Raw genomic sequence first — 24,460 nt, forward strand, 5'->3', positions numbered from 1 at the left:
CTTAGGAAGAGAGAAAAAGAAACCATAAATCATTTAGTTAATACATATAATGCTTATCTCTTAAATTAATCCAATGAAAATTGGGTTAAATATCTCAATGCCAAGAAAGAACGATACTTTACTCCTCCATTCTACAACGTTGACTGAGTTAAAAATGCAGTCTAAATACTACAGATATGGGAACAAGACAAGTACATTTTTGGCCAGGATAAATTCCTCTAGTTCTTAAGGCATTGAAGCGATTCAATGAAATGGTAATATTCATAAAGATTCCAAAGAGATCTTATCATCTTTCTCTTCCTATTATTCTGATTTATACTCATATAAAGAGCCTAACTTATATTATAAAGCAAAATTCTCGGATAGTATCTCGGTCCCGAGTTGTCCTAAACATTTACTACCCTTGATTAATATAAGGAAACATAGAAAGGGGCGCCAATAGTGCAGATCAGTGATGCTAAGTGAGGTCTTAGTCGTAGGTCTATACACAGGGTACTCACTTTTACAGGCGGCACTCCGTTGTGCCTATAGGAGCAGGCTGGATTTCTACAGCAGTCCAGCTAGCTGATCACTTCCCAGGAAGACATCCAGGCCACACAGGATACAGATCCCCAGCACTGCAGGAATATCGAAAGGGAGCCAAAGATAGGGATAAACCCTAATGGTAGCGTGTGCTCAAGAAAGAGTACTAAGCACTGAGAGTTTTTAAAAAAAACATAATATGTTTATGTTATTATGTTTTTAAAAAAAACTCTCAGTGCTTAGTACTCTTTCTTGAGCACACGCTACCATTAGGGTTTATCCCTATCTTTGGCTCCCTTTCGATATTCCTGCAGTGCTGGGGATCTGTATCCTGTGTGGCCTGGATGTCTTCCTGGGAAGTGATCAGCTAGCTGGACTGCTGTAGAAATCCAGCCTGCTCCTATAGGCACAACGGAGTGCCGCCTGTAAAAGTGAGTACCCTGTGTATAGACCTACGACTCAGACCTCACTTAGCATCACTGATCTGCACTATTGGCGCCCCTTTCTATGTTTCCTTATATTATAGATTCTTCATGTGTTGCTGAAGTAAGGGAGCGGCCTACCAATCCTTCTATCAAGTATATTCATCTGTGGGACTTTGTATTGTAATCTACATTGGAGCACCTAGTACCCACATACTGATGCCACTTTGATTTTTCGGGAATTATTAGGACTCTGACAGGTTCTGTTAGATTTTGTGATCATCTTTTTCCAATTTTTGGTCCTTTATTTTGTGTGCTTTAAATTAAGTGTTTGATACATATGCATATAGCGCCTCCTAGAGGATTTGTATATTATATAGTTATTTATATACTATATGTTATATACCATATCTTGATTTTGTCATTACCCTTGATTAATGCTCCTATTACCGATAAAGAAATTGCAGATAGTGTATGGGGCCTATGTATCAAAGGTTCTTGCGGACCTGATCCGACAGTGCGGATCAGGTCCGCAAGACCTCTCTGAATGCGGAGAGCAATACGCTGATCGGAACAGCCAATAGAATGCGAGCTCAATCTGATTGGCTGATTGGATCAGCCAATCGGATTGCACTTGATTCTGATTGGCTGATTCCATCAGCCAATCAGAATATTCCTAACTTAATTCCGATTGGCTGATAGAATCCTATCAGCCAATCGGAATTCGAGGGACGCCATCTTGGATGACGTCCCTTAAAGGAACCGTCATTCGTCGGGAGACAACGGAAGAAGAGGATGGATCCGCGTCGGCTGCTTGAAGATGGACCCGCTCCGCACCGGATGGAAGAAGATCGAAGATGCCGCTTGGAGAAGATGTTTGCCGGTCCGGATGTCCTCTTCTTGCCGGATAGGAGGAAGACTTTGGAGCCTCTTCTGGACCTCTTCAGCACCGGATGCCAGGACGGATCGGTGATACCTGGATGGTGAAGACAAGGTAGGAAGATCTTCAGGGGCTTAGTGTTAGGTTTATTTAAGGGGGGTTTGGGTTAGATTAGGGGTATGTGGGTGGTGGGTTGTAATGTTGGGGGGGGGGTATTGTATGTTTTTTTTTACAGGCAAAAGAGCTGATTTTCTTGGGGCATGCCCCGCAAAGGGCCCTGTTCAGGGCTGGTAAGGTAAAAGAGCTTTTACATTTATTAATTTAGAATAGGGTAGGGAATTTTTTATTTTGGGGGTCTTTGTTATTTTATTAGGGGGCTTAGAGTAGGTGTAATTAGTTTAAAATTGTTGTAATATTTTTCTAATGTTGGTAAATATTTTTTTATTTTTTGTAACTTAGTTCTTTTTTATTTTTTGTACTTTAGCTAGTTTATTTAATTGTATTTATTTGTAGCAATTGTATTTAATTTATTTATTGATAGTGTAGTGTTAGGTTAATTGTAGGTAATTGTAGGTAGTTTATTTAATTAATTTATTGATAGGGTAGTGTTAGGTTTAATTATAACTTAGGTTAGGATTTATTTTACAGGTAAATTTGTTATTATTTTAACTAGGTAACTATTAAATAGTTCTTAACTATTTAATAGCTATTGTACCTGGTTAAAATAATTACAAAGTTACCTGTAAAATAAATATTAATCCTAAAATAGCTACAATATAATTATAATTTATATTGTAGCTATATTAGGATGTATTTTACAGGTAAGTATTTAGCTTTAAATAGGAATAATTTATTTAATAAGAGTTAATTAATTTCGTTAGATTTAAATTATATTTAAGTTAGGGGGGTGTTAGTGTTAGGGTTAGACTTAGTTTTAGGGGTTAATCCATTTATTATAGTAGCGATGAGCTCCGGTCGTCAGATTAGGGGTTAATAATTGAAGGTAGGTGTCGGCGATGTTAGGGAGGGCAGATTAGGGGTTAATACTATTTATGATAGGGTTAGTGAGGCGGGTTAGGGGTTAATACATTTATTATAGTAGCGCTCAGGTCCGGTCGGCAGATTAGGGGTTAATAAGTGTAGGCAGGTGTCGGCGACGTTGAGGGGGGCAGATTAGGGGTTAATAAATATAATATAGGGGTCGGCGGTGTTAGGGGCAGCAGATTAGGGGTACATAAGGATAACGTAGGTGGCGGCGCTGTGCGGTCGGCAGATTAGGGGTTAATTATTGTAAGTAGCTGGCGGCGACGTTGTGGGGGGCAGGTTAGGGGTTAATAAATATAATACAGGGGTCGGCGGGGTTAGGGGCAGCAGATTAGGGGTACATAAGTATAACGTAGTTGGCGGTCAGCAGATTAGGGGTTAAAAAATTTTAATCGAGTGGCGGCGATGTGGGGGGACCTCGGTTTAGGGGTACATAGGTAGTTTATGGGTGTTAGTGTACTTTAGGGTACAGTAGTTAAGAGCTTTATGAACCGGCGTTAGCCCAGAAAGCTCTTAACTCCTGCTATTTTCCTGCGGCTGGAGTTTTGTCGTTAGAGCTCTAACGCTCACTTCAGAAACGACTCTAAATACCAGCGTTAGAAAGATCCCATTGAAAAGATAGGATACGCAATTGACGTAAGGGGATCTGCGGTATGGAAAAGTCGCGGTTGAAAAGTGAGCGTTAGACCCTTTAATCACTGACTCCAAATACCGGCGGTAGCCTAAAACCAGCATTAGGAGCCTCTAACGCTGGTTTTCACGGCTACCGCCGAACTCTAAATCTAGCCGTAAGGTTGCCCTCTATGCGGACGATCTTTTAATTTATATTTCTAATCTTTTGAGGAACATTTCGCAACTTTTTCAAGAGATTGAAATTTTTAGTTCTTTTTCTGGTTATAAAGTAAATACATCAAAATCAGAAATGTTCTGGCTCAAGGAACAGCATCTCTCTATAGTATTTACACCATTTAAAGTTGCAACACGTTCATTTACTTATCTTGGTATTAACATTTCATGAGATCTGTGTACCTGGTATATCTTAAATATTACAAAAATACTCACTAAGGTAAAAGAAGATCTGCACCATTGGCATAATTTGCCGCTAAACATCTCAGGAAGGGTTACCATCTTTAAAATTATCTCTTTCCCTAGGATTCTTTATGTAATTCAGAACATTCCTATAATTCTTAAGAAAAAAGATCTCCGTAATTTTTATTCATCACTATCATATTTTATATGGCAAGGGAAAAGCCCTAGAACTGCCTTGAAAAGATTATTTTTGGGAAAAGAACATGGCGGTTTGGCACTTCCTGATCTGGAATTATAGCTTAATTTCTTTGGTGAAATTTGTTGTAGGATGGCTTGAGAATTCAAACTATTTTTCTCAGTTAGAACTTGAAGAAAATGTATTATACCCATATTCACCTATAGCCATTTTTCTTTCTTTTTCTTTTTTTTAAACTATTTATTTATATCCAATCATGTATACAAGTAAGCAAGTTACATGTTATATTGCCACGCAGGGCCAAAAAAAACAAAACACCCAGGAATATATGAACCTGCTGATTCAAACTTAGTTCATACATTGTCAAAAATTGTGGGTAAAAAACCCATGAACAACAAAATAAATTACCAAAACCTGGGTGTAATATTACTCCAGACTTCTCAGCTTCCAGGGGAAAAAAATTGGGGGGGGGGGCACAATCTTGTCACATTCTTTACCAGATGTCTAATAACACAATCTCTGAGTTTCTAAAGGGGAAGATCAGATAGTCTCTTTCCTGTTGTGGTAGAGTCTTTATCAACGGTGCCCATTTTTTTAAAGAATGAAACTATGTCTATTTCTGAGCTCATGTCAGTATCTAGTTGTTCTAGAATACAATATTTTTTTTAAATAATTCTTAATCTCATTTATATTTGGTGGTCTTTTATTTTTCCAGCTCTTGAAAATTAAATTCTTGGTGGCTACTATTATTAAGTTGATAATTCTATTATTACCTAGCAATGGGTCTAAATTCATCAGAAAAACTACATCTTCTACAGAAATGCTCTTCTCTGTAATCTTATAGAGTTCTTAGAATCCAGTGATCAAGTCTATACCATAACTGTCCTATTTTTGGGCATGACCATATCATATGAATTAGGTCAGCTGCCATTAAGGCACACTTTGGGCATTTAAAAAATGTAGGGTTATACCATTTATAGCCCTTTTTGGGAGTATAATAAGTACGGTATAATACTTTCAGATGGGTCTCTCTCCAGTCAGCAGATACTGTAATCTGTGTTATTTTATTTATAGAACGTCTTATAGAGTCCGCCGAAATATTACTTCCCGTAATTAGATTTCCCCATGTCAAGGCCATGTCCGTTAAATTCAATTCACCCCTTTGTGACACTAAAAGATTATACCAAGTGGAGATTGAAAACAAACCATTCTTGGCCAGCTGTCTATCTTCCCCCAAGTCCATCTACATGATAAAACCTTAGTTTTACTAAACACGTAATGCCTTGCTTGTAAATAGGCATACAAGTCGCATTGCTCAAGGTTACATTCCTGTTTGTCTATCAAATGTTTTAATACAATGCAAATCCTGATCTATAAATTGATGCAAGAAAGTCAAGCCTTTCCTCTGCCAGGTAGAAAATAAAGGGTTCTGTATACCATTTTGAAACTCTGGGTTTCCCAAGAATATCTGATACTTGGGAATATCCAAGTTAATACCAAGTAATTTTCCAATTTGTTTCCAGGCCTGCATAACTATGTATATAGTTTTGAATTGTTTAACCTGGCAATCTAAACTCCTAATGGGACAATGGATAAGAGCTGTGGGCAAAAGGGGGTATAATATATTTGACTCTAGTCTATTATTTGTAAAATAGTCTGTTTTCAATATCCAGTCAATAACAATTCTACCCAAAAAAACAAGGTTACATTTACTTATATCTGGGAGAGCAAACCCTCCATGTTCAGTCAGAAGATAAAGCTTATTAATCGAGATTCTTGGCCTCTTGTTCTGCCAAATAAAAAATCTAAGTTCAGTATTAAGGCCTTTTACATCTGTTTTCTTAATTAACACAGGAACATTTTGGAGAATATACAATATTTTAGGAAGAAGGATCATCTATAGCCATTCTTCACTGTAATCTTAAAACTATTCCTAGATCAGTTAAAAATCTAACCTCGATATACAATTTTTCTGCTAGCCTGGCATAAGATATGTGCAAAAATGGGTCTTAATTATGCAATTTCTAATTATCAGATTACCTCAGGGAACCCTGAATTCACCCCAGGAATTTACATGAAGGTATTCCAAAAATGGGCCCGTTTGGGGCTTTTCAAATTAGTACAATTTGTAGATTTTAATTTAAATATAATCAAATCTTTTTTCTGATCTGAAAGAACAGTATCTCTTAGATAATAAGGATTCCTTTGTCTATCTTCAGAAAAGACACTATATCCTTAATATCACTACCCTACATGGGTGGAACTGGACCTGGGCAAAACAGCTGTGGCTAAAGTTAGAATACTGGTCCTAAAGATATCTCCTTTTACTTTTTCCAAGCACAACATAGTCCTCCTCTCCTCCTAAAATATAGACTTGCCCAATAATAAACTTATTAACTCTTTTATATTGTGCATAAGAAGCCTTATTTTCCACAAGTGGAAAGATAAGGCAATACCTACATTTACAGAAATAATGAGTTTTATCAGAAAGCAATGTATTATCGAACAGAGAGACACTAATACCAACTTAGAACCACAAGTGTGGTCTTTTTTTGGAAAATGGTCAATTTGTATTAAATCACTCTCTAAGGAAGAACAGGACATTATTATATTTCCATTCAGAAATACAGACTTAGTCCTATTTGGAATATGGCAGGTTCTATAGATTGGACTCCAGAGGGAGAGAGGGAAAAATTATATTTTGTTTTTTTTATATCTTTTTTAATTTATTGTTTTATTATTTTTTTTCTCGAGGTTTGGTGTTATAAGAGAAAACTCAGACAGAAAGTACAATTTTCAGTTTCAATTTAACAGAGATTTCTCTTGTTAAGTGTATCCAGTCCACGGATCATCCATTACTTATGGAATATATTCTCCTTCCCAACAGGAAGCTGCAAGAGTCCACCCACAGCAAAGCTGCTATATAGCTCCTCCCCTAACTGCCATATTCAGTCATTCTCTTGCAAGCCTCAACATAGATAGGAGGTCGTGAGAGTCTGTGGTGCTTTCTACTTAGTTTATTCTTCAATCAAAAGTTTGTTATTTTTAAATGGCACCGGAGTGTGCTGTTTATCTCAGGCAGTATTTGGAAGAAGAATCTGCCTGCGTTTTTCTATGATCTTAGCAGACGTAACTAAGATCCATTTGCTGTTCTCACACATTCTGAGGAGTGAGGTACTTCAGAGGGGGAATGGCGTGCAGGTTTTCCTGCAGATAAGGTATGTGCAGTAAAATATTTTTCTAGGAATGGAATTGACTAAGAAAATACTGCTGATACCGAAGTAATGTAAGTAAAGCCTTAAATGCAGCGATAGCGACTGGTATCAGGCTTATTAATAGAGATACATACTCTTATAAAAATGTGTTTTAAAACGTTTGCTGGCATGTTTAATCGTTTTTTAACGTACATTGGTGATAACACTGTAATGTTGGTATAGCCTTAAATGCAGTAAAAGCGACTGGTATCAGGCTTATTAATAGAGATACATACTCTTGTAAAAATGTGTTTTAAAACGTTTGCTGGCATGTTTAATCGTTTTTTAACATATGTTTGGTGATAAAACTTATTGGGGCCTAAGTTTTTTCCACATGGCTGGCTTAAATTTTGCATAGAAACAGTTAACTGAAGCTTCCCACTGTTGGCTGTGGCAAGACAATCGGACCTGGAACAAAGATAAGCAGGACAAGGAGCCTGCTGCTGCCTCTAAGGCAGCATGAAGGAACGGACCCCTATCCGGTAACGGATCCTATAGGGGGCAGACTTTCATTCTTCGCCCAGGCGTGGGCAAGAGATGCCCAGGATCCCTAGGCATTGGAATTTATATCCCAGAGATATCTTCTGGATTTCAAAGATTCCCCCCCAAAAAAAGGGGAGATTTCGCCTTTCACAATTATCTGCAAACCAGATAAAGAAGGAGGCATTCTTACATTGTGTACGAGATCCATCCAGTTCCAAGAGAGGAACAGGGACAGAGTTTTTACTCAAATCTGTTTGTAGTTCCCAAGGAGAGGGAACCTTCAGACCTATTTTGGATCTAAAGATCTTAAACAAATTCCTCAGAATTCCATCATTTAAGATGGAAACTATTCGTACCATCTTAACTATGATCCAGGAGAGTCAATAGAGGACTACAATGGATTTGAAGGATGCTTATCCTCACATTGTGATGCATAAAGATCACCATCGTTTTTCAGGTTTGCCTTTCTAGACAGGCATTACCAGTTTGTAGCTCTTTCCTTTGGGATATCTACAGCCCCAAGAATCTTTATGGAGGTTCTGGGGTCGCTTTGGCGGTCCTTAGACCGCGGGGCATAGAAGTGGCCCCTTATTTAGACGACATCCTGATACAGGCGTCAAACATCCAAATTGCCCAGTCTCATACGGACGTAGTACTGGCATTTCTGAGATCACATGGGTGGAAAGTGAACAAGGAAAGAGTTCTCTATCCCCAATCTCAAGGGTTTCCCTCCTAGGGACTCTGATAGATTCTGTAGAAATGAAAATTTACCTGACGGAGTCCAGGTTGTCAAAGTTTCTAAATTTCTGCCGTGTTTTTTCATCCCATCCGTGCCCTTCGGTGGCTCAGTACATGAATGAAATCGGCTTAATGGTAGCGGCAAGGGACATAGTACCGTTTGCACGTCTACATTTCAGACCGCTGCAAATATGCATGCTCAGTCAGAGGAACGGGGATTACACAGATTTGTCCCCCTGTTAAACCTGGACCAAGAGACCAGAGATTCTCTTCTCTGGTGACTATGTCGGGTCAATCTGTCCAAGGGTATGACCTTCCGCAGGTCAGATGGGACAATTGTTACAATAGATGCCAGCCTTTTAGGTTGGGATGCAGTCTGGAACTCCCTGAAGGCTCAGGGATAGTGGACTTAGGAGGAGACCCTCCTTCTAATAAATATTCTGGAACTGGGAGTGATATTCCATGCTCTTCAGATTTGGCCTCAGTTAGCAACTCTGAGGTACATCATACTCAGTCGGACAATATACACGACTGTGGCTTACATCAGCCATCAAGGGGGAACAGAAGTTCCCTAGCGATGTTAGAAGTCTTACAATAATTCACTGGACAGAGACTCACTCTTGTCTATCAGCTATCCATATCCCAGGTGTTGAGAACTGGGAGGTGGATTTTCTAAGTCGTCAGACTTTTCTTCTGGGGGAGTGGGATTTCCTCCGGAGGTCAAGACCAAGCAGGAGAGGGCTTTGGTGTTTTTGACAGCGCCTGCGTAGCCATGCAGGACCTGGTATGCAGATCTGGTGGACATGTCATCCTTTCCATCACGGTCTCTGCTTCTGAGACAGGTCCCTCTACCTCAGGGTCCTTTCAACCATCTAAATAGAATCAATCTGAGATGGACTGCCTGGAGACTGAACGCTTGATGTTATCAAAGCATGGCTTCTCCGAGTCAGTCATTGATACCTTAGTACAGACATGAAAGCCTGTCTCTAGGAAAATTGAACATAGATATGGTGTAAATATCTGATTGTTATGAATCCAAGGGTTACTCATGGAGTAAAGTCTGGATTCCCAGGATATTATCTTTTCTCCAAGATGTTTTTGAGAAAAGGGTTGTCAGCTAATTCCTTAAAAGGGGACAGATTTTTACTCTGTCTATTTTTTTGCACAAGCGTCTGGCAGGTATTCTAGACGTTCAGGCATTTGGTCAGGCTTTGGTTAGATCCAAGCCTATGTTTAAAACTGTTGCTCCGCCATGGAGCTTAAACCTGATTCTTAAGGTTCTTCAAGAAGTTCCGTTTGAACCTTTTTTGTTCCATAGATATCAATCTTTATCTTGGAAAGTTCCTTTTGGGTAGCTAATTCCTCGACTCGTAGAGTCTCCAAGTTATCTGTGTTACAATGTGATTCTCCTTATCTGGTCCTTCGTACGGATAAGGTAGTCCTGCGTACCAACCTGGGTTTTTTCCTAAGGTGGTATCTAACAAGTACATCACTCAAGAGATAGTTGTTCCATGCTTGTATCCTAATCCTTCCTCAAAGAAGGAACGTCTATTACACAATATTGGACATGGTTTGTGCTTTAAAGTTTTACTTACAAGCTACTACAGTTTTCATCAAACGTTCACCTTGTTTGTTGTCTATTCTGGACAGAGGAGAGGTCAAAAGACTTCAGCAGCCTCTCTGTCTTTTTGGTTAAAAAGCATAATTCATTTAGCTTATGAGACTGCTGGACAGCAGCCTCCTGAAGGGATTACAGCTCATTCTACTAGAGCTGTGGTTTTCACTTGGGCCTTTTTTAAAGCTGGCTTCTGTTGAACAGATTTACAAGACGGAGTCTTGGTCTGCGCTTCATACTTTTCAAATTTAACAAATTTGATACCTTGCTTCTTCGGAGGCTATTTTTGGGAGAAAGGGTTTTTTACAGGCAGTGGTAACTTCCGTTTAAGTACCTGCCTTGTCCCTCCCATCATCCGTGTACTTTAGCTTTGGTATTGGTATTCCATAAGTAATGGATGATCCGTTGACTGGATACACTTAACAAGAGAAAACATAATTTATGCTTACCTGATAAATTTATTTCTCTTGTAGTGTATCCAGTCCACGGCCCGCCCTGTCACTTTAAGGCAGGTAATTTTTTCATTTGAACTACAGTCACCACTGCACCCTATGGTTTTTCCTTTCTCTGCATGTTTTCGGTCGAATGACTGAATATGGCAGTTAGGGGAGGAGCTATATAGCAGCTTTGCTGTGGGTGGACTCTTGCAGCTTCCTGTTGGGAAGGAGAATATATTCCATAAGTAATGGATGATCCATGGACTGGATACACTACAAGAGAAATACATTTATCAGGTAAGCATAAATTATGTTATTTTGATGAATTGTTTATACTAATAATTCTACATATTTGTTCATAATATTTTGTTTCCCTTTCCTTTTTGCCTTCTGTACCCTGTTGCTTTATAAATAAAAGAATAAAAATCAAATCTCTGGAATATGAACAGTACAATATTCCCTAGAAAAGGGGTTCCTTATGGTTTGGAATATCCCTCTCTAATTGTCCTCATAAAATAGGTATTATCACACTAAGAATGCCTTTGAAAATGTTGTGATCAGTAGGTTATGGTAGGGTTTTGAAACTGATAGAAATATATTTGAATATAAAAAAATTCAAGTGGAATGTGGGGCAGTTTATTATACACATATTGTATACATAAATCAATAAATAAGTATACTAACATAGTTAAAATATTGTTAGTATATATAAAACAATTTCAGAATCTATATCTATTTGACATTGGTTTATTAAAGAATGCTTTTATATACATTTCTGGCTCACGAAAGTACTTCCAGATATTGGAATGCTTGGCAATAATATTTAGCTAAGATGCTAATGGAATTATTGAATTAAAAAAGTATTCTTGAAAGTGGAGTATGACATAGCACAATCCTCTAGGTCACTTATCCATTACAGAGGGGATCCTGGTATCCCTATGAATAATGCTGATGTGTGACTTTGTGCTTAGGTGAGAGGTACTACCTTATTGGTATGGGCACATAGTGGGCTCTTAAAGAGCCTATTACCTCAGTCATTACATGACTTACAGGGATATGAGTCCCTTCTGTTAAATTGTGGGAAGGGGGTCACATGTCCCTCTAAGATGCAGGGAGATTTCCATATGAATGCTAATCATCTGCATCCACTGCCAAACTAGAGTTTTGGCTGAGGGGTTGTAGGTATTCATTTAAAAGAATAGAAGCCCCTCTGACCACCAAGCATTGTTTATAAAGAATGGGTAACCTATCCTAATGTCTTTTCTGTAAATGGACGCATTGGCTATAAAGGAGCCCCATACCCTAAAGACATCATACACAACAAATACAAAACACTCCTTATATCAAAGAGGTCTAATGCCACTGTCATTGGTACCTCTCATATGTATTTATTTTATGGAGAGGATAAGGTCTTTATACCTTGCACCAATGGTCCTATTATAGGGGGCAAGTAGCTCTAAAGACAATCTTATTAACCCCCATCTAAATATACAGTTGCAATCAAAATTATTCAACCCCCATTGATAATCAGGTTTATTGTCAAAATATGCAGACATTCAGCTGTTTGCAATAAACAAATCAAACAAAAACAATTGAAATAGCTCAACACAATGAATGCTTCAAGTGGTTTCCCCAAATTCAACTGAATATGCAACTTTTAATGAATTCTGCAGTCTGAAAATTGTTCAATCCCTTTATGGCAAGCATCTTTAGGACTTAGTAGAGCACCCTTTGGCTGTTATGACCTGCTGCAAATGAGATACATAGTCAGACACCAGCTTCTGGCAGCGTTCCTGAGGAATCTTAGCCCATTCCTCATGAGCAATAGCCTCCATTTCAGTAATATTCTTGGGTTTGCATGCTGCAATCGCCTTCTTCAAATCCCCTCAGAGATTTTTTTTGGGGTTCAAGTCAGGTGACTGTGATAGCCACTGTAGAATGTTCCAAGACTTATTTTTCAACCAAGCCTTGGTGGAATTTGAGGTATGCTTGGAATCATTATCCTCACAGACGGCATTAAGTTTTCTCCTAGGATTTCCTGATACTTCAATTAATCTATCTTGCATTCCACACACTGCAGGTTTCCAGTGACAGAGGATGCAAAGCAGCCCCAGAGCATCACTAAGCCACCACCATGCTTAACTGTAGGCAGAGTGTTCTTTTCAGCATATGCTTCATTTTTCTTCCTCCAGACATACCGCTGATCCATCGGGGTGAAAAGTTCCAGTTTTGTTTCATCGCTCCACAGAACAGAATCTCAAAACTTCTGTGGCTTATTTATATGATTTTGAGCATATTGGAGTTGTGCTTTTGGGTCAGTAGTGGTGTACGTCTTGGAGTCCTGGCATAGAGCGCTATGGTTCCATTCTTTCTCTGGATCTTTCTTCTGTATCCACAATTTTTTGTATGGAAACCTTCTGTGTTTAGTATGCACCTTACTGTACAAACTGAAACCTCAGTGTCTTTTGCCACCAAGTCTTGCTGCAGGTCTTTTAAAGACACTCAAGGGTTTTTCTCAGCTCAGCTTCTTTTCCTGCCCCATCATGGTAGTGTAACCACTGTTCCTTTAATTTTGAGCTTTCCAAATATGCTTCCAACTGTGTCTCTAGGAACATTCAGTGTCTTCGCTACTTTTTTGCATCCTGTTACTTGTTTGTGAAGGGCGATGATCTCTTCTCTTAACTTTTTGGACCATTATTTTGTCTTATTAATTTCTAACATGCAGTTAAAGTGACACTCAACAAACCCCTAGCCAGTTCAGGTATTTCATGTGTTCTAGCTCAAGCACACCTGGTGCAACTAATGAAGCCCTTGATTATTTGCATCAGGTGTGCTTGAGACAACACCTTTTCTGCATATTTTGCATATAAATCACTTGAAATATTAGTTGTGTTGAGCAATTTCAATTGCTTTCGTTTGATTTGTTCATTGCAAACAGCTGAAAGTCTGTAAATTTTTACAATAATCCTGATTGGATTGAATAATTTTGATTATAACATCCCTAATATGAAAGATTCAAATAATCATTCCTAATAACTGTCATGTCACTGTCAACAGTGAATACAAATATATTATTTCTACTAGACAGATTTTCTGTACTTTTAATGTAAACTAGGTGTGTTAGAAATCCCCAGAATCTCCTTGAACCCCACTAATGCCCAACTCACTCCTAAAAAGCTGAGGGACCTACATTGTTACAGTTAGTGTCCTATATGGATATAATTGATATGCGTTAATCTAATTAACAATACACACAAATAAGAGCTAATTTTATTATATGATCAAGTTATTTAGAAGCTCCCGGAAAGTCTTGTTTCCGGGGAATCACACTGAATGGCTTATACATAAATGAATTAACCACCACATTGGTACAAATATAGCTTCCTCAGAACATTATTAATTTTTCCTTTTAATAAAAAAGTAAAATATCTGATGTTCAACCAGACACCCAGTGTTTTTGATCAAGCCTAATTCCCAGTGCATAGCCACTAAACTTATCCATCATGTGTTCAGTGTGGTTACCATGGTAACCCAGCATCAACAAACAAACTTATGCAATATCCCTGAAGTAATATATATTAGTTATATATAATATCTACCAAGTGAATAAAAGTAAAAAAATGTGTGTCTGGAGAAAGAAGAATGGCACACAATCTGGTATTACAAATGACTGGTAAAAATCAATTACCAGAGAATGTTTAGCGGTCCCTATACTTTCAATGGATGCACAATCGCCAAACAAAAAGTAGTGCAAAGTACTAGGGCTACAAGAAAAATGCATTGAAACACATGTAAAACATTTGAAAATAAAGTACAGGTACAAATTCCCAAATTATTCTGAAATCCAGATTTTTCATTAATATTTATTTAAAACAAAATTATTAAAACATTTTTTATTGTCAGTAAGTAACAATCTTCTCACCCTTCGTCTTTGGTTTGGTTTATTTGTTCTTAAAATTAAATTGGTCATCTATATATATATTAAATGTATATTTTTATTGAGGTTTTCAACAAGCACAATAATAAAATCATGTACATCAAGTATTAGGAGTGACATATTGCCGGGTGTTACAGTATAACAATATAAATGTTATAGTACACACTGAAATCAGAACCTCTTTTTAACAAGTGTAATTCCCTCCAATTACACCAGGGGCCACTCATGAACCCTAAGCAATTTTAAGAACTATAGAGGAGGAATTCTTTCCTATGTATCAGTAATATGATGAAATATGGAGATAAGTTACAATGAATTAAAAAGCTGTAGTTTGACTTGCAATTTACTCATAGAAAAAAGTAGTTAAGGTGCGGCATAGACGAGAAGAACCGCATAGTTAACCCTGCCAATTTAGGAGGTTCATTATATGGAGGGAGGGGGGGGTAGGAGGTGGTAAATTGAGTGTGACAGGCAAAATATATCAGAGAATCGTGTCACCCAAAAAAGGCAAGGGAAGCTGTGGTATCATAACTCAAAGTGAACAAGCTTCGATAAAACAGAGCGTCATATCTACATGAAAAGTCTCATGATCCCTTGGGTTACTAGCGGATATATAAAAATGAATTAATTGCATATTGGGCCTGTGTTATACCTGGTATACTAGAACCTAAAAAAACTCAGTGAAGAAATTTGACGTGAGTTAGGTAGCTCAGTTAGGATATTATGAGGAGAGAGGCTGTACAAAGTGCAGGACCAGCCTGCACTAAAAACATGTTAAATACTTAGGTGGAAAGCTGCGCATCATAGTATAACAAGGATCATGAGGAGTTTTATGAATCATCCTTTGATGCTTACATGGTGAGCTAGATAAAGTAAGCTTGAACAACTGCAAATTGTAGAGCTATGTAACAAGGATCTATGATAGATTCACAAGTTGACTGGAGTGAGGTCTAGAGGACAATGGTGTATTGATCTATGGGATATCATTAGGGTATCATAATGAGGTGACCTGCCCCAACCCCCAATAGTTTGAAACTATAGGGGAGAGAGAGTAATCCAAATAAAACAAGCGGCCTCTCCTAGGTTTAGAACTATATAGTTATAAAAGAGGGAGCAGTATATGTGGTTAGATAAGGGAACCCTCGCTTACTTCTAATTAGATACAAAAAAAGAACACACCATGGCGGCGTCTGCAGGCTAAACCGCATATTTAGTTTTCGACAAAATCACAGTCAGTGCCAGAGTACTAGGGTTGGGGGGGGGGGAGAAGGTGGGGGAATAAAACAAGAGGTGACTGGGTATAGATATACATGTAACTACCTTACAAGATTAAAAGGTTGGGCTATAGTGCCTATCCTTGACTCCCATTTGTGGGGCTGTAGAGAGCATATTACTAAGACATATATATTTAACCTGGCTCAACTTCTTTTCAACGATCATTGGAGCTACTCTCCTGCAATAAAATGTAGTTATGCGTGGTGCGCGTAGGGCACCACCTCGGCCGCCGGCAATGCACCCTCACAGAACAAGTAAACAGCAGGTGCAAAAATGCCTTAATTCTAAAGCTAAGCTGTATGTTATGCTGGCTATAATAATGTAGGGCAACTACTGTGTGGCGTTATAATAACTTAAATAGAGAGAACTAGCCCCTAACAAATTGCCTGTCACCTCCTGATCCTAGAAGAAAGAAAATATGTGACAATTAAAAAGGTACAAACCTTTACAGTACTATCTGCACAGACTAGGCTCGAGGGGGAAACAGGTCAAACTGGTATATGTGGCTGGGTTGTATAATAAAAAGAAAAGTATAAAGTGCCTGCAAAATACCAAACTTTCCACTATCAAATAAAAAACAACAGAACATGCACAACAACAGGTTGTAAATGTGAGACTGATATAGACTGCATATACATTGGAAGGTAAAATGGTACAAGCAACAGAAGTAAGAAAAGTCAATATAATACTAAAAGGTTAATTTAGCATGACCATCCAACTATGTAGTAAAGAGACATCATGTTGTGTTATTGTCCGTGCTCAGAATAGGACACTTGTAAGTTAGTTTTGTATACCTGTGGTAGGATGGCCCCAATCACACATAATCTCTCTGACAGCCTTTAATCCGGGTGAGAGATAATGCAGTAAGGCGGTGTATCAAAAGGAGTAATCCTCTACCCAACTCCAGATCGCATGATTGGAGATACTCTCTGGGCCAACTGTAACGGCCATCTACACCCAACACCACCCATCCCATGGGGCTCCAAAGATAGGTCTAGTTGTAAAATCAGGTGAAAGGTCCACTCGCTAACTTTAATGCTCTGTGGTTCTCCTAGGACCTCCTCCGCTGTATACTATATGTACATAGTCACTGTAGGCAATGTCTCTGTATGGATCATTACACTAGGTTGAAGACCCGACATGGCCAGTGCTACATATCCCTCAATGATGAGATCCATGCTGCGTCCAACATTTGTTAGGTACACAGGAAGAGTAAAGCTCATAGCGGTCACCATGGTTTCTCCGCCATGTCCCTGTGGCTTATCGGATGCAGTCGTGTCGGCTGTGGTCATCTTACGCTGCTGAGCCAGGTTGGTGACAGTTGTCTGCTTTGTAGTTGTGACCCGTATAACACACTGTGTGCCTGCTTCTGTAGTTTCTCCCCATGCTGCCGCCATGCTGCTCTCAAGACTTAAGAAATGGTTGCACAGCAGGCTGTGTACCGACTCCAAAAAGGTATAGCTGAAAAGTTCCATTATATCTGTACCTCATTTCGCCAACTTCCATACGAGCCCACCACCCAAGTGAGTGATAAAGGTGATCGTGGCAGTACATTCTCAGTAAATTTGGCCTTCACAGGATCTTGAAAATGGCCGCGGCACGGAGCGCCCGTACAAGGGCCCCACATAAAATGCATTGTTTTGCTAGCTGCAAATGTCTCCTAGCCTCCGTGCTTCTTGTTTAGGTGTCTTGAGACTCTGGCTACACTATTTATTGTAAGTTGGGCTTGTCTGAGTGGTCAATTATAATTTTAAAAGTAGTTGATAGTCAGAGCTGTGAAATCTTGCGACCGCTCCATTCCAGCGTTGGCTCCACCCTATCTATATATATTTATAACAACAAGTATTATCTTTCTGATTGTAGTACTGTACTCTAGATCTGATGTTACTATGTATACAAAAGTTTGAAGTTTCCGGCTCTTACGACCGCTGCTCTTTAACTCATCCGCCACCTCTGAGATGGCGGACAGCAATCATCATGATCAGATACGATCAGGATGATTGACACCCCCTGCTAGCATTGAGGTGGCATTGCACAAGCATTTTACCAGAAATGCTTGTGCAATGTTAAATGCCAACAGCGTATGCTTTTGGCATATAACGATGCAGGGCAGACATGATTCGCTATAGTGAATCATCTCCGTCTGAGGTATGATAAATCTACCCCTTGGTCCCATCCCCTCTCCAAGGTGTCCCATTTTACCCAGGCAAAAATAAAAATATTCCTAAATCTGAGCTATTCCCAAATCCTAACCTTCTCCGGTCCCAAGCAGTTTGGATAGAGCATTTTGTAGCTGTAATACACATACATACACATATATACACATACAAATCCACACACAAACAAAGGTATTTCAGATACCAGCTTCTGGCAGTGTTCCTGAGGAATCTTAGCCCATTCCTCATGAGTAGTGATGTCGCAAATAGTTCGCTGGCGAATAGTTCCCGGCGAACATAGCATGTTCGTATTCACCGCGGCGGGCGAACATATGCGATATTCGATCCGCCCCCTATTCATCATCATTGAGTAAACTTTGACCCTGTATCTCACAGTCTGCAGACACATTCCAGCCAATCAGCAGCAGACCCTCCCTCCTAGACCCTCCCAGCTCCTGGACAGCAGCCATTTTAGATTCATTCGGAAGCTGCATTGTTAGTGAGATGAGGGACAGTGTAGCTGCTGGTGATTTAATAGGGAAATTGATATCTAGGCTAGTGTATTCAGTGTCCACTACAGTCCTGAAGGACTCATCTGATCTCTGCTGTAAGGACAGCACCCCAAAAAGCCCTTTTAAGGGCTAGAACGTCTTTTTTAAAATTATTTTTTTCCTGTGTAATCTAAATGCAGTTGCCTGCCTGCCTGCCTGCCAAGCCACTGGCCCAGTGCCACCACTCATATCTGGTGTAACAGTAGTGTAAATAAAAAAAAAACTTTTTTGACTGTTAAACATCAGTCTGCTAGTGTAATCTAATTGCAGTTCCCTGCCTGCCAGCGTGTGCCAGGCCCACTTGCCCAGTGCCACCACTCATATCTGGTGTAACAGTAGTGTAAATTTTTTTTTTAAAAAAATTTTGGACTGTGAGACATGAGTCTGCTTGTGTAATCTAATTGCAGTTGCCTGCCTGCCTGCCAGCGTGTGTGCCAGGCCCACTTGCCCAGTGCCACCACTCATATCTGGTGTAACAGTAGTGTAAATTTAAAAAAAAAAAACTTTTTTGACTGTGAAACATCAGTCTGCTAGTGTAATCTAATTGCAGTTGCCTGCCTGCCAGCGTGTGTGCCAGGCTCACTTGCCCAGTGCCACCACTCATATCTGGTGTAACAGTAGTGTAAATTTAAAAAAAAACAACTTTTTTGACTGTGAAACATCAGTCTGCTAGTGTAATCTAATTGCAGTTGCCTGCCTGCCAGCGTGTGTGCCAGGCCCACTTGCCCAGTGCCACCACTCATATCTTGTTTAATAGTAGTGTAAGTGTACATTTAAAAACGAAAAAACTTTTTGGACTGTGAAACATCAGTCTGTTTTTTTGTGTCAGGCTCACAGCGTATACTGTGCCCACTTGCCCAGTGCCACCACTCATATCTTGTATAATAGTAGTGTAAGTGTACATTTAAAAACAAAAAAACTTTTTGGACTGTGAAACATCAGTCTGCTTTTTTGTGTCAGGCTCACAGCGTATACTGTGCCCACTTGCCCAGTGCCACCACTCATATCTTGTTTAATAGTAGTGTAAGTGTAAATTTAAAAAAAATAAAAACTTTTTGGACTGTGAAACATCAGTTTGCTAGTGTAATCTAATTGCAGTTGCCTGCCTGCCAGCGTGTGTGCCAGGCTCACTTGCCCAGTGCCACCACTCATATCTGGTGTAACAGTAGTGTAAATTTAAAAAAAAAAAAACTTTTTTGACTGTGAAACATCAGTCTGCTAGTGTAATCTAATTGCAGTTGCCTGCCTGCCAGCGTGTGTGCCAGGCCCACTTGCCCAGTGCCACCAATCATATCTTGTTTAATAGTAGTGTAAGTGTAAATTTAAAAATAATAAAAACTTTTTGGACTGTGAAACATCAGTCTGCTTTTTTGTGTCAGGCTCACAGCGTATACTGCACCCCCTTGCCCAGTGCCACCACTCATATCTTGTTTAATAGTAGTGTAAGTGTACATTTAAAAACGAAAAAACTTTTTGGACTGTGAAACATCAGTCTGCTTTTTTGTGTCAGACTCACAGCGTATACTGTGCCCACTTGCCCAGTGCCACCACTCATATCTTGTTTAATAGTAGTGTAAGTGTAAATTTTAAAAAAATAAAAACTTTTTGGACTGTGAAACATCAGTCTGCTTTTTTGTGTCAGGCTCACAGCGTATACTGCGCCCCCTTGCCCAGTGCAACCACTCATATCTTGTTTAATAGTAGTGTAAGTGTACATTTAAAAAAAAAAAAATTGGATTGTGAAACATCAGTCTGCTTTTTCTGTCAGGCTCACAGTGTATACTGTGCCCACTTGCCCAGTGCCACCACTCATATCTTGTTTAATAGTAGTGTAAGTGTACATTTAAAAAACAAAAAAACTTTTTTGACTTTGAAACATCAGTCTGCTTTTTTATGTCAGGCTCACAGCTTATACTGGGCCCACTTGCCCAGTGCCACCACTCATATCTTGTTTAATAGTAGTATAAGTGTACATTTAAAAAAATAAAAACTTTTTGGACTGTGAATCATCAGTCTGCTTTTTTGTGTCAGACTCACAGCTTATACTGGGCCCACTTTCCCAGTGCCACCACTCATATCTTGTTTAATAGTAGTGTAAGTGTACATTTAAAAAAATAAAAACTTTTTGGACTGTGAAACATCAGTCTGTTTTTTTGTGTCAGGCTCACAGCGTATACTGTGCCCACTTGCCCAGTGCCACCACTCATATCTTGTTTAATAGTAGTGTAAGTGTACATTTAAAAACAAAAAAACTTTTTGGACTGTGAAACATCAGTCTGATTTTTTGTGTCAGGCTCACAGCTTATACTGGGCCCACTTGCCCAGTGCCACCACTCATATCTTGTTTAATAGTAGTGTAAGTGTACATTTAAAAAAATAAAACACATTTTGACTGTGAAACATCAGTCTGCTTGTGTAATCTAATTGCTGTTGCCTGCCAGTGTGTGTGCCAGGCCCACTTGCCCAGTGCCACCACTCATATCTGGTGTAACAGTAGTGTAAATTTAAAAAAAAAAAAACTTTTTTGACTGTGAAACATCAGTCTGCTAGTGTAATCTAATTGCAGTTGCCTGCCTGCCTGCCAGCGTGTGTGCCAGGCCCACTTGCCCAGTGCCACCACTCATATCTTGTTTAATAGTAGTGTAAGTGTACATTTAAAAAAAAAAAAACTTTTTGGACTGTGAAACATCAGTCTGTTTTTTTGTGTCAGGCTCACAGCGTATACTGTGCCCACTTGCCCAGTGCCACCACTCATATCTTGTATAATAGTAGTGTAAGTGTACATTTAAAAAAATAATAATTTTGGACTGTGAAACATAAGTCTGTTTTTTTGTGTCAGGCTCACAGTGTATACTGTGCCCACTTGCCCAGTGCCACCACTCATATATTGTATAATAGTAGTGTAAGTGTACATTTAAAAACAAAAAAACTTTTTGGACTGTGAAACATCAGTCTGCTTTTTTGTGTCAGGCTCACAGCGTATACTGTGCCCACTTGCCCAGTGCCACCACTCATATCTTGTTTAATAGTAGTGTAAGTGTAAATTTAAAAAAATAAAAACTTTTTGGACTGTGAAACATCAGTCTGTTTTTTTGTGTCAGGCTCACAGCGTATACTGTGCCCCCTTGCCCAGTGCCACCACTCATATCTTGTTTAATAGTAGTGTAAGTGTACATTTAAAAAAAAAAAAAAAAAAATTGGACTGTGAAACATCAGTCTGCTTTTTCTGTCAGGCTCACAGCGTATACTGTGCCCACTTGCCCAGTGCCACCACTCATATCTTGTTTAATAGTAGTATAAGTGTACATTTAAAAAACCAAAAAAACTTTTTTGACTGTGAAACATCAGTCTGCTTTTTTGTGTCAGGCTCACAGCTTATACTGGGCCCACTTGCCCAGTGCCACCACTCATATCTTGTTTAATAGTAGTATAAGTGTACATGTAAAAAAATAAAAACTTTTTGGACTGTGAAACATCAGTCTGCTTTTTTGTGTCAGGCTCACAGCATATACTGTGCCCACTTGCCCAGTGCCACCACTCATATCTTGTTTAATAGTAGTGTAAGTGTACATTTAAAAAAATAAAAACTTTTTGGACTGTGAATCATCAATCTGCTTTTTTGTGTCAGACTCACAGCTTATACTGGGCCCACTTTCCCAGTGCCACCACTCATATCTTGTTTAATAGTAGTGTAAGTGTACATTTAAAAAAATAAAAACTTTTTGGACTGTGAAACACCAGTCTGTTTTTTTGTGTCAGGCTCACAGCCTATACTGTGCCCACTTGCCCAGTGCCACCACTCATATCTTGTTTAATAGTAGTGTAAGTGTACATTTAAAAACAAAAAAAACTTTTTGGACTGTGAAACATCAGTCTGATTTTTTGTGTCAGGCTCACAGCTTATACTGGGCCCACTTGCCCAGTGCCACCACTCATATCTTGTTTAATAGTAGTGTAAGTGTACATTTAAAAAAATAAAAAAAAATTGACTGTGAAACATCAGTCTGCTTGTGTAATCTTATTGCAGTTGCCTGCCTGCCTGCCTGCCTGCCAGCATGTGTGCCAGGCCCACTTGCCCAGTGCCACCACTCATATCTGGTGTAACAGTAGTGTAAATTTAAAAAAAAATCTTTTTTGACTGTGAAACATCAGTCTGCTAGTGTAATCTAATTGCAGTTGCCTGCCTGCCAGCGTGTGTGCCAGGCTCACTTGCCCAGTGCCACCACTCATATCTGGTGTAACAGTAGTGTAAATTTAAAAACAACAACTTTTTTGACTGTGAAACATCAGTCTGCTAGTGTAATCTAATTGCAGTTGCCTGCCTGCCTGCCTGCCAGCGTGTGTGCCAGGCCCACTTGCCCAGTGCCACCACTCATATCTTGTTTAATAGTAGTGTAAGTGTACATTTAAAAAAAAAACTTTTTGGACTGTGAAACATCAGTCTGTTTTTTTGTGTCAGGCTCACAGCGTATACTGTGCCCACTTGCCCAGTGCCACCACTCATATCTTGTATAGTAGTAGTGTAAGTGTACATTTAAAAACAAAAAAACTTTTTGGACTGTGAAACATCAGTCTGCTTTTTTGTGTCAGGCTCACAGCGTATACTGTGCCCACTTGCCCAGTGCCACCACTCATATCTTGTTTAATAGTAGTGTAAGTGTAAATTTAAAAAAATAAAAACTTTTTGGACTGTGAAACATCAGTCTGTTTTTTTGTGTCAGGCTCACAGCGTATACTGTGCCCCCTTGCCCAGTGCCACCACTCATATCTTGTTTAATAGTAGTGTAAGTGTACATTTAAAAAAAAAAAAAAAATTGGACTGTGAAACATCAGTCTGCTTTTTCTGTCAGGCTCACAGCGTATACTGTGCCCACTTGCCCAGTGCCACCACTCATATCTTGTTTAATAGTAGTATAAGTGTACATGTAAAAAAATAAAAACTTTTTGGACTGTGAAACATCAGTCTGCTTTTTTGTGTCAGGCTCACAGCATATACTGTGCCCACTTGCCCAGTGCCACCACTCATATCTTGTTTAATAGTAGTGTAAGTGTACATTTAAAAACCAAAAAAACTTTTTTGACTGTGAAACATCAGTCTGCTTTTTTGTGTCAGGCTCACAGCTTATACTGGGCCCACTTGCCCAGTGCCACCACTCATATCTTGTTTAATAGTAGTGTAAGTGTACATGTAAAAAAATAAAAACTTTTTGGACTGTGAAACATCAGTCTGCTTTTTTGTGTCAGGCTCACAGCATATACTGTGCCCACTTGCCCAGTGCCACCACTCATATCTTGTTTAATAGTAGTGTAAGTGTACATTTAAAAAAATAAAAACTTTTTGGACTGTGAATCATCAATCTGCTTTTTTGTGTCAGACTCACAGCTTATACTGGGCCCACTTTCCCAGTGCCACCACTCATATCTTGTTTAATAGTAGTGTAAGTGTACATTTAAAAAAAAAACTTTTTGGACTGTGAAACATCAGTCTGTTTTTTTCTGTCAGGCTCACAGCGTATACTGTGCCCACTTGCCCAGTGCCACCACTCATATCTTGTATAATAGTAGTGTAAGTGTACATTTAAAAACAAAAAAACTTTTTGGACTGTGAAACATCAGTCTGCTTTTTTGTGTCAGGCTCACAGCGTATACTGTGCCCACTTGCCCAGTGCCACCACTCATATCTTGTTTAATAGTAGTGTAAGTGTAAATTTAAAAAAATAAAAACTTTTTGGACTGTGAAACATCAGTCTGTTTTTTTGTGTCAGGCTCACAGCGTATACTGTGCCCCCTTGCCCAGTGCCACCACTCATATCTTGTTTAATAGTAGTGTAAGTGTACATTTAAAAAAAAAATAAAAAAAAATTGGACTGTGAAACATCAGTCTGCTTTTTCTGTCAGGCTCACAGCGTATACTGTGCCCA

General features: G+C 39.1%; 1 protein-coding gene across 1 annotated transcript in view; it reads left to right on the forward strand.

Moving 5' to 3' along the window:
* The window catches only part of KCNH6 (potassium voltage-gated channel subfamily H member 6), a 730,996-nt gene that overhangs the window by 406,840 nt on the left and 299,696 nt on the right, over nucleotides 1–24,460 (forward strand). The window lies entirely within an intron of this gene.

This window comes from Bombina bombina, chromosome 1 (assembly GCF_027579735.1).
Source record: "Bombina bombina isolate aBomBom1 chromosome 1, aBomBom1.pri, whole genome shotgun sequence".
NCBI classification, from domain to species: domain Eukaryota; kingdom Metazoa; phylum Chordata; class Amphibia; order Anura; family Bombinatoridae; genus Bombina; species Bombina bombina.